The 11,097-nt window shown below is 47.3% G+C and overlaps 6 non-coding genes across 6 annotated transcripts; all 6 read left to right on the forward strand.

The window, feature by feature from the left end:
- Positions 1-120: 120 nt before the first annotated feature.
- On the forward strand, positions 121-311 carry LOC142280080 (U2 spliceosomal RNA). Its single transcript, XR_012742445.1, has one exon. It is a non-coding gene; the product is annotated as a U2 spliceosomal RNA (small nuclear RNA).
- Positions 312-1,697: 1,386 nt separating this feature from the next.
- Positions 1,698-1,888, forward strand: LOC142280081 (U2 spliceosomal RNA). Its single transcript, XR_012742446.1, has one exon. It is a non-coding gene; the product is annotated as a U2 spliceosomal RNA (small nuclear RNA).
- Positions 1,889-4,078: 2,190 nt separating this feature from the next.
- Positions 4,079-4,271, forward strand: LOC142280121 (U2 spliceosomal RNA). Its single transcript, XR_012742481.1, has one exon. It is a non-coding gene; the product is annotated as a U2 spliceosomal RNA (small nuclear RNA).
- A 1,388-nt stretch (positions 4,272-5,659) lies between these two features.
- LOC142280082 (U2 spliceosomal RNA) lies at positions 5,660-5,850 on the forward strand. Its single transcript, XR_012742447.1, has one exon. It is a non-coding gene; the product is annotated as a U2 spliceosomal RNA (small nuclear RNA).
- Positions 5,851-8,031: 2,181 nt separating this feature from the next.
- LOC142280128 (U2 spliceosomal RNA) lies at positions 8,032-8,227 on the forward strand. Its single transcript, XR_012742487.1, has one exon. It is a non-coding gene; the product is annotated as a U2 spliceosomal RNA (small nuclear RNA).
- A 1,393-nt stretch (positions 8,228-9,620) lies between these two features.
- Positions 9,621-9,811, forward strand: LOC142280083 (U2 spliceosomal RNA). The gene has a single exon (XR_012742448.1). It is a non-coding gene; the product is annotated as a U2 spliceosomal RNA (small nuclear RNA).
- The last annotated feature ends 1,286 nt before the right edge of the window (positions 9,812-11,097 follow it).

Below are 11,097 nucleotides of genomic sequence, written 5' to 3' on the forward strand. Positions count from 1 at the left end.
GTTGGCTTGGGTGACAAAATGTCTTGTGTAGGCGTGGGTTTGTCTCCCTCTCGCTCTCTCTCCCTAAGATGTGTCCGGCATAGGCCAGGGTGCCACTCGAGGCCCAAACCAATTCTGGTTATCGCTTCTCGGCCTTTTGGCTAAGATCAAGTGTAGTATCTGTTCTTATCAGTTTAATATCTGATACGTCCCCTATCTGGGGACCATATATTAAATGGATTTTTAGAACAGGGAGATGGAAAAAGAGCTTGCTCTGTCCACTCCACGCATTGACCTGGTATTGCAGTACCTCCAGGAACGGTGCACCCCTTCTTAACCCAGTTTCCAAAAGCAGAACTCAATTCACCTGATTCATATTAGCCCGATTTAATGAATTGGAAGAAAGCATACGTCTTCATATGCACCTCAATTTGGCCCATTCACTTTTCACACTTCCTCCTTTTGTTTTTTATCTTTCACACTTTTGACTTTCTTTATTCATCCAAATAGCAAACTCATCACCACTCAACCTGACCAACTCGGCTATGTCCCCGTGCTGCAGTTCTCTGTCTTATCTAGATCATTTGCAATTGAATGGAATAGATCCCTTTTGGACAAAGTGGATTCACCTGCTGCTGCAGTGACCACAGGTGTGATAAGATCTAGAATTGGCATCTGGTGCGATCTCTCCGCTTCCACTCCAAAGAAAGTTACCTGTTTATTCCTATCATGCATTGGTTTTTGGGGTTTTCTTTGAGTAATGATGATCTCTTTAGTAGTCTGTTGGCGCCCTCTCCTGGAGGAATAGTTTGCTTGCTCTTGGACATTCTAAAAGAGAGGTCATGATAGACATTGAGCTTCTGAGCTCAATTGGGGACAGTCATGGGTGATGAATGTTTGCAACCTACTGCGAAGCCTCATACCGCAATATAAGGAACGTCAAATACTAAGAAAGGGCGGCCTATGAAAGAATTACTACTTTCAATAAGTACACTTAAACGGCTAATTGGGAATAGAAAAACTGTAAAAAGCCCTCTGAGAAAGCCCCCTCTAACCTTTGATAGTAAGCTTTTCTGTAGTCTGCCTGTTGATGTATTTTCCGTTTGAACTGTGCACAACATGAAGAGACGGAACACTGGCGGCTTGTCACAATGCCCCCCGATGACATCACAATAGCGCTGCTGCCTAGAAAACAAGCTGCGCAGAAGAAGTTGTTCTTTGGGTGGGAGGGTGGGCTAGTGGAAGGAGGGGGCAATCTCTTTTTTTCCCGGGTGGTAGGGGGATGACAGGAGAAGGGAAGCGGGTGGTGAGAAAGGTACAGAGGGCAGGGTTTGGGGGCTGGGAAGGAAAGGGAAAAGATTAGGGTTTGGGGATGATGAAAGGGCTTTCTACGGGTAAGGATGGCAAAGGGTGGCAGTGACGGAAAGTCAGGCAACCTGTCCTGTCCGTCTTTTTGTATCGTGAATTGGAAAGACTGCAAGGGGGAGGGGAGTTGCTTGCGCCCTAAAGGAGGAGTTATTCAGATTCATTGCAGTGGGCGGCGGCTGCAAAACGCACCATTCTTCTTGTTTTTGCTCTGCAAAGCAGCCTTTTCAAGGGTTGGCTTGGGTGACAAAATGTCTTGTGTAGGCGTGGGTTTGTCTCCCTCTCGCTCTCTCTCCCTAAGATGTGTCCGGCATAGGCCAGGGTGCCACTCGAGGCCCAAACCAATTCTGGTTATCGCTTCTCGGCCTTTTGGCTAAGATCAAGTGTAGTATCTGTTCTTATCAGTTTAATATCTGATACGTCCCCTATCTGGGGACCATATATTAAATGGATTTTTAGAACAGGGAGATGGAAAAAGAGCTTGCTCTGTCCACTCCACGCATTGACCTGGTATTGCAGTACCTCCAGGAACGGTGCACCCCTTCTTAACCCAGTTTCCAAAAGCAGAACTCAATTCACCTGATTCATATTAGCCCGATTTAATGAATTGGAAGAAAGCATACGTCTTCATATGCACCTCAATTTGGCCCATTCACTTTTCACACTTCCTCCTTTTGTTTTTTATCTTTCACACTTTTGACTTTCTTTATTCATCCAAATAGCAAACTCATCACCACTCAACCTGACCAACTCGGCTATGTCCCCGTGCTGCAGTTCTCTGTCTTATCTAGATCATTTGCAATTGAATGGAATAGATCCCTTTTGGACAAAGTGGATTCACCTGCTGCTGCAGTGACCACAGGTGTGATAAGATCTAGAATTGGCATCTGGTGCGATCTCTCCGCTTCCACTCCAAAGAAAGTTACCTGTTTATTCCTATCATGCATTGGTTTTTGGGGTTTTCTTTGAGTAATGATGATCTCTTTAGTAGTCTGTTGGCGCCCTCTCCTGGAGGAATAGTTTGCTTGCTCTTGGACATTCTAAAAGAGAGGTCATGATAGACATTGAGCTTCTGAGCTCAATTGGGGACAGTCATGGGTGATGAATGTTTGCAACCTACTGCGAAGCCTCATACCGCAATATAAGGAACGTCAAATACTAAGAAAGGGCGGCCTATGAAAGAATTACTACTTTCAATAAGTACACTTAAACGGCTAATTGGGAATAGAAAAACTGTAAAAAGCCCTCTGAGAAAGCCCCCCTCTAACCTTTGATAGTAAGCTTTTCTGTAGTCTGCCTGTTGATGTATTTTCCGTTTGAACTGTGCACAACATGAAGAGACGGAACACTGGCGGCTTGTCACAATGCCCCCCGATGACATCACAATAGCGCTGCTGCCTAGAAAACAAGCTGCGCAGAAGAAGTTGTTCTTTGGGTGGGAGGGTGGGCTAGTGGAAGGAGGGGGCAATCTCTTTTTTTCCCGGGTGGTAGGGGGATGACAGGAGAAGGGAAGCGGGTGGTGAGAAAGGTACAGAGGGCAGGGTTTGGGGGCTGGGAAGGAAAGGGAAAAGATTAGGGTTTGGGGATGATGAAAGGGCTTTCTACGGGTAAGGATGGCAAAGGGTGGCAGTGACGGAAAGTCAGGCAACCTGTCCTGTCCGTCTTTTTGTATCGTGAATTGGAAAGACTGCAAGGGGGAGGGGAGTTGCTTGCGCCCTAAAGGAGGAGTTATTCAGATTCATTGCAGTGGGCGGCGGCTGCAAAACGCACCATTCTTCTTTGTTTTTGCTCTGCAAAGCAGCCTTTTCAAGGGTTGGCTTGGGTGACAAAATGTCTTGTGTAGGCGTGGGTTTGTCTCCCTCTCGCTCTCTCTCCCTAAGATGTGTCCGGCATAGGCCAGGGTGCCACTCGAGGCCCAAACCAATTCTGGTTATCGCTTCTCGGCCTTTTGGCTAAGATCAAGTGTAGTGTTGTTCGAAGAGGTGGTTTAAGCTCCAGGCCACCTTAGTACAATGATACAATGCACACTGGAAGGTTGCGCTTGCTAGTACTCTGGGTGGATAGTATATTCATCTAGAGGAAAACATGGCCCTACCAGGATCGAGGCTATTAGACTGAGTAAGGGTGGGGGGCTATGGTACAACGTGCCCCAGGACTGACGACCCTGGAGTGAGTCTGAGCTTGCTGGCTTGGGACCCCGGCAAGCCTTGGGCTCTGTAGCACACCGTACCTTGCCTTTTCATACTTTTTGAGCATATTACCCTATCCCGGCCTTCTGGCTAGGAAGGGAAATTTTTATAATCCCGGTCGGAGGTCTGGTCAGCTTTGGGCTGAGAAACTAACACCCGGTTGGAGGTCTGGGTCAGCTTCGGCTGAGAAACCAACACCCGGTTGGAGGTCTGGGTCAGCTTCGGCTGAGAAACCAACACCCGGTTGGAGGTCCGGTTAGCCTTGGGCTGAGAAACCAACACCGGTTGACGGTCCGGGCAGTTTCGGCTGCGAAACCAACAACTAGTAGCTCTCTACTCCACTTGGGTAAGATGCCTGGGTGGACGCTGGGAGCAACGACAAGGCTCAACCAGGCTTCGGCTTGGGAGAGCACCGAAGATCCCTGACCCTTGCTGTGGCCTTCTGGCTCGGAGGGACGGGGTTGATTTTTGGGGACCCTCTCCTCACGGTGGGGTCCACACGAATCCTAGCCTTTGCACTGTTTTTGGTGTGACTTCGGTCATGCATTTTTTGTGGTGCTTTGGAAAGCTTCATTAAATCAAAAATCTGTTCTTATCAGTTTAATATCTGATACGTCCCCTATCTGGGGACCATATATTAAATGGATTTTTAGAACAGGGAGATGGAAAAAGAGCTTGCTCTGTCCACTCCACGCATTGACCTGGTATTGCAGTACCTCCAGGAACGGTGCACCCCTTCTTAACCCAGTTTCCAAAAGCAGAACTCAATTCACCTGATTCATATTAGCCCGATTTAATGAATTGGAAGAAAGCATACGTCTTCATATGCACCTCAATTTGGCCCATTCACTTTTCACACTTCCTCCTTTTGTTTTTTATCTTTCACACTTTTGACTTTCTTTATTCATCCAAATAGCAAACTCATCACCACTCAACCTGACCAACTCGGCTATGTCCCCGTGCTGCAGTTCTCTGTCTTATCTAGATCATTTGCAATTGAATGGAATAGATCCCTTTTGGACAAAGTGGATTCACCTGCTGCTGCAGTGACCACAGGTGTGATAAGATCTAGAATTGGCATCTGGTGCGATCTCTCCGCTTCCACTCCAAAGAAAGTTACCTGTTTATTCCTATCATGCATTGGTTTTTGGGGTTTTCTTTGAGTAATGATGATCTCTTTAGTAGTCTGTTGGCGCCCTCTCCTGGAGGAATAGTTTGCTTGCTCTTGGACATTCTAAAAGAGAGGTCATGATAGACATTGAGCTTCTGAGCTCAATTGGGGACAGTCATGGGTGATGAATGTTTGCAACCTACTGCGAAGCCTCATACCGCAATATAAGGAACGTCAAATACTAAGAAAGGGCGGCCTATGAAAGAATTACTACTTTCAATAAGTACACTTAAACGGCTAATTGGGAATAGAAAAACTGTAAAAAGCCCTCTGAGAAAGCCCCCCTCTAACCTTTGATAGTAAGCTTTTCTGTAGTCTGCCTGTTGATGTATTTTCCGTTTGAACTGTGCACAACATGAAGAGACGGAACACTGGCGGCTTGTCACAATGCCCCCCGATGACATCACAATATCGCTGCTGCCTAGAAAACAAGCTGCGCAGAAGAAGTTGTTCTTTGGGTGGGAGGGTGGGCTAGTGGAAGGAGGGGGCAATCTCTTTTTTTCCCGGGTGGTAGGGGGATGACAGGAGAAGGGAAGCGGGGTGGTGAGAAAGGTACAGAGGGCAGGGTTTGGGGGCTGGGAAGGAAAGGGAAAAGATTAGGGTTTGGGGATGATGAAAGGGCTTTCTACGGGTAAGGATGGCAAAGGGTGGCAGTGACGGAAAGTCAGGCAACCTGTCCTGTCCGTCTTTTTGTATCGTGAATTGGAAAGACTGCAAGGGGGAGGGGAGTTGCTTGCGCCCTAAAGGAGGAGTTATTCAGATTCATTGCAGTGGGCGGCGGCTGCAAAACGCACCATTCTTCTTGTTTTTGCTCTGCAAAGCAGCCTTTTCAAGGGTTGGCTTGGGTGACAAAATGTCTTGTGTAGGCGTGGGTTTGTCTCCCTCTCGCTCTCTCTCCCTAAGATGTGTCCGGCATAGGCCAGGGTGCCACTCGAGGCCCAAACCAATTCTGGTTATCGCTTCTCGGCCTTTTGGCTAAGATCAAGTGTAGTATCTGTTCTTATCAGTTTAATATCTGATACGTCCCCTATCTGGGGACCATATATTAAATGGATTTTTAGAACAGGGAGATGGAAAAAGAGCTTGCTCTGTCCACTCCACGCATTGACCTGGTATTGCAGTACCTCCAGGAACGGTGCACCCCTTCTTAACCCAGTTTCCAAAAGCAGAACTCAATTCACCTGATTCATATTAGCCCGATTTAATGAATTGGAAGAAAGCATACGTCTTCATATGCACCTCAATTTGGCCCATTCACTTTTCACACTTCCTCCTTTTGTTTTTTATCTTTCACACTTTTGACTTTCTTTATTCATCCAAATAGCAAACTCATCACCACTCAACCTGACCAACTCGGCTATGTCCCCGTGCTGCAGTTCTCTGTCTTATCTAGATCATTTGCAATTGAATGGAATAGATCCCTTTTGGACAAAGTGGATTCACCTGCTGCTGCAGTGACCACAGGTGTGATAAGATCTAGAATTGGCATCTGGTGCGATCTCTCCGCTTCCACTCCAAAGAAAGTTACCTGTTTATTCCTATCATGCATTGGTTTTTGGGGTTTTCTTTGAGTAATGATGATCTCTTTAGTAGTCTGTTGGCGCCCTCTCCTGGAGGAATAGTTTGCTTGCTCTTGGACATTCTAAAAGAGAGGTCATGATAGACATTGAGCTTCTGAGCTCAATTGGGGACAGTCATGGGTGATGAATGTTTGCAACCTACTGCGAAGCCTCATACCGCAATATAAGGAACGTCAAATACTAAGAAAGGGCGGCCTATGAAAGAATTACTACTTTCAATAAGTACACTTAAACGGCTAATTGGGAATAGAAAAACTGTAAAAACCTCTGAGAAAGCCCCCCTCTAACCTTTGATAGTAAGCTTTTCTGTAGTCTGCCTGTTGATGTATTTTCCGTTTGAACTGTGCACAACATGAAGAGACGGAACACTGGCGGCTTGTCACAATGCCCCCCGATGACATCACAATAGCGCTGCTGCCTAGAAAACAAGCTGCGCAGAAGAAGTTGTTCTTTGGGTGGGAGGGTGGGCTAGTGGAAGGAGGGGGCAATCTCTTTTTTTCCCGGGTGGTAGGGGGATGACAGGAGAAGGGAAGCGGGTGGTGAGAAAGGTACAGAGGGCAGGGTTTGGGGCTGGGAAGGAAAGGGAAAAGATTAGGGTTTGGGATGATGAAAGGGCTTTCTACGGGTAAGGATGGCAAAGGGTGGCAGTGACGGAAAGTCAGGCAACCTGTCCTGTCCGTCTTTTTGTATCGTGAATTGGAAAGACTGCAAGGGGGAGGGGAGTTGCTTGCGCCCTAAAGGAGGAGTTATTCAGATTCATTGCAGTGGGCGGCGGCTGCAAAACGCACCATTCTTCTTGTTTTTGCTCTGCAAAGCAGCCTTTTCAAGGGTTGGCTTGGGTGACAAAATGTCTTGTGTAGGCGTGGGTTTTGTCTCCCTCTCGCTCTCTCTCCCTAAGATGTGTCCGGCATAGGCCAGGGTGCCACTCGAGGCCCAAACCAATTCTGGTTATCGCTTCTCGGCCTTTTGGCTAAGATCAAGTGTAGTGTTGTTCGAAGAGGTGGTTTAAGCTCCAGGCCACCTTAGTACAATGATACAATGCACACTGGAAGGTTGCGCTTGCTAGTACTCTGGGTGGATAGTATATTCATCTAGAGGAAAACATGGCCCTACCAGGATCGAGGCTATTAGACTGAGTAAGGGTGGGGGGCTATGGTACAACGTGCCCCAGGACTGACGACCCTGGAGTGAGTCTGAGCTTGCTGGCTTGGGACCCCGGCAAGCCTTGGGCTCTGTAGCACACCGTACCTTGCCTTTTCATACTTTTTGAGCATATTACCCTATCCCGGCCTTCTGGCTAGGAAGGGAAATTTTTATAATCCCGGTCGGAGGTCTGGTCAGCTTTGGGCTGAGAAACTAACACCCGGTTGGAGGTCTGGGTCAGCTTCGGCTGAGAAACCAACACCCGGTTGGAGGTCTGGGTCAGCTTCGGCTGAGAAACCAACACCCGGTTGGAGGTCCGGTAGCCTTGGGCTGAGAAACCAACACCGGTTGACGGTCCGGGCAGTTTCGGCTGCGAAACCAACAACTAGTAGCTCTCTACTCCACTTGGGTAAGATGCCTGGGTGGACGCTGGGAGCAACGACAAGGCTCAACCAGGCTTCGGCTTGGGAGAGCACCGAAGATCCCTGACCCTTGCTGTGGCCTTCTGGCTCGGAGGGACGGGGTTGATTTTTGGGGACCCTCTCCTCACGGTGGGGTCCACACGAATCCTAGCCTTTGCACTGTTTTTGGTGTGACTTCGGTCATGCATTTTTTGTGGTGCTTTGGAAAGCTTCATTAAATCAAAATCTGTTCTTATCAGTTTAATATCTGATACGTCCCCTATCTGGGGACCATATATTAAATGGATTTTTAGAACAGGGAGATGGAAAAAGAGCTTGCTCTGTCCACTCCACGCATTGACCTGGTATTGCAGTACCTCCAGGAACGGTGCACCCCTTCTTAACCCAGTTTCCAAAAGCAGAACTCAATTCACCTGATTCATATTAGCCCGATTTAATGAATTGGAAGAAAGCATACGTCTTCATATGCACCTCAATTTGGCCCATTCACTTTTCACACTTCCTCCTTTTGTTTTTTATCTTTCACACTTTTGACTTTCTTTATTCATCCAAATAGCAAACTCATCACCACTCAACCTGACCAACTCGGCTATGTCCCCGTGCTGCAGTTCTCTGTCTTATCTAGATCATTTGCAATTGAATGGAATAGATCCCTTTTGGACAAAGTGGATTCACCTGCTGCTGCAGTGACCACAGGTGTGATAAGATCTAGAATTGGCATCTGGTGCGATCTCTCCGCTTCCACTCCAAAGAAAGTTACCTGTTTATTCCTATCATGCATTGGTTTTTGGGGTTTTCTTTGAGTAATGATGATCTCTTTAGTAGTCTGTTGGCGCCCTCTCCTGGAGGAATAGTTTGCTTGCTCTTGGACATTCTAAAAGAGAGGTCATGATAGACATTGAGCTTCTGAGCTCAATTGGGGACAGTCATGGGTGATGAATGTTTGCAACCTACTGCGAAGCTCATACCGCAATATAAGGAACGTCAAATACTAAGAAAGGGCGGCCTATGAAAGAATTACTACTTTCAATAAGTACACTTAAACGGCTATTTGGGAATAGAAAAACTGTAAAAAGCCCTCTGAGAAAGCCCCCCTCTAACCTTTGATAGTAAGCTTTTCTGTAGTCTGCCTGTTGATGTATTTTCCGTTTGAACTGTGCACTGTGCACAACATGAAGAGACGGAACACTGGCGGCTTGTCACAATGCCCCCCGATGACATCACAATAGCGCTGCTGCCTAGAAAACAAGCTGCGCAGAAGAAGTTGTTCTTTGGGTGGGAGGGTGGGCTAGTGGAAGGAGGGGGCAATCTCTTTTTTTCCCGGGTGGTAGGGGGATGACAGGAGAAGGGAAGCGGGTGGTGAGAAAGGTACAGAGGGCAGGGTTTGGGGGCTGGGAAGGAAAGGGAAAAGATTAGGGTTTGGGGATGATGAAAGGGCTTTCTACGGGTAAGGATGGCAAAGGGTGGCAGTGACGGAAAGTCAGGCAACCTGTCCTGTCCGTCTTTTTGTATCGTGAATTGGAAAGACTGCAAGGGGGAGGGGAGTTGCTTGCGCCCTAAAGGAGGAGTTATTCAGATTCATTGCAGTGGGCGGCGGCTGCAAAACGCACCATTCTTCTTGTTTTTGCTCTGCAAAGCAGCCTTTTCAAGGGTTGGCTTGGGTGACAAAATGTCTTGTGTAGGCGTGGGTTTGTCTCCCTCTCGCTCTCTCTCCCTAAGATGTGTCCGGCATAGGCCAGGGTGCCACTCGAGGCCCAAACCAATTCTGGTTATCGCTTCTCGGCCTTTTGGCTAAGATCAAGTGTAGTATCTGTTCTTATCAGTTTAATATCTGATACGTCCCCTATCTGGGGACCATATATTAAATGGATTTTTAGAACAGGGAGATGGAAAAAGAGCTTGCTCTGTCCACTCCACGCATTGACCTGGTATTGCAGTACCTCCAGGAACGGTGCACCCCTTCTTAACCCAGTTTCCAAAAGCAGAACTCAATTCACCTGATTCATATTAGCCCGATTTAATGAATTGGAAGAAAGCATACGTCTTCATATGCACCTCAATTTGGCCCATTCACTTTTCACACTTCCTCCTTTTGTTTTTTATCTTTCACACTTTTGACTTTCTTTATTCATCCAAATAGCAAACTCATCACCACTCAACCTGACCAACTCGGCTATGTCCCCGTGCTGCAGTTCTCTGTCTTATCTAGATCATTTGCAATTGAATGGAATAGATCCCTTTTGGACAAAGTGGATTCACCTGCTGCTGCAGTGACCACAGGTGTGATAAGATCTAGAATTGGCATCTGGTGCGATCTCTCCGCTTCCACTCCAAAGAAAGTTACCTGTTTATTCCTATCATGCATTGGTTTTTGGGGTTTTCTTTGAGTAATGATGATCTCTTTAGTAGTCTGTTGGCGCCCTCTCCTGGAGGAATAGTTTGCTTGCTCTTGGACATTCTAAAAGAGAGGTCATGATAGACATTGAGCTTCTGAGCTCAATTGGGGACAGTCATGGGTGATGAATGTTTGCAACCTACTGCGAAGCCTCATACCGCAATATAAGGAACGTCAAATACTAAGAAAGGGCGGCCTATGAAAGAATTACTACTTTCAATAAGTACACTTAAACGGCTAATTGGGAATAGAAAAACTGTAAAAAGCCCTCTGAGAAAGCCCCCCTCTAACCTTTGATAGTAAGCTTTTCTGTAGTCTGCCTGTTGATGTATTTTCCGTTTGAACTGTGCACAACATGAAGAGACGGAACACTGGCGGCTTGTCACAATGCCCCCCGATGACATCACAATAGCGCTGCTGCCTAGAAAACAAGCTGCGCAGAAGAAGTTGTTCTTTGGGTGGGAGGGTGGGCTAGTGGAAGGAGGGGGCAATCTCTTTTTTTCCCGGGTGGTAGGGGGATGACAGGAGAAGGGAAGCGGGTGGTGAGAAAGGTACAGAGGGCAGGGTTTGGGGGCTGGGAAGGAAAGGGAAAAGATTAGGGTTTGGGGATGATGAAAGGGCTTTCTACGGGTAAGGATGGCAAAGGGTGGCAGTGACGGAAAGTCAGGCAACCTGTCCTGTCCGTCTTTTTGTATCGTGAATTGGAAAGACTGCAAGGGGGAGGGGAGTTGCTTGCGCCCTAAAGGAGGAGTTATTCAGATTCATTGCAGTGGGCGGCGGCTGCAAAACGCACCATTCTTCTTGTTTTTGCTCTGCAAAGCAGCCTTTTCAAGGGTTGGCTTGGGTGACAAAA

Source organism: Anomaloglossus baeobatrachus, unplaced genomic scaffold, assembly GCF_048569485.1.
Source record: "Anomaloglossus baeobatrachus isolate aAnoBae1 unplaced genomic scaffold, aAnoBae1.hap1 Scaffold_448, whole genome shotgun sequence".
NCBI lineage: Eukaryota > Metazoa > Chordata > Amphibia > Anura > Aromobatidae > Anomaloglossus > Anomaloglossus baeobatrachus.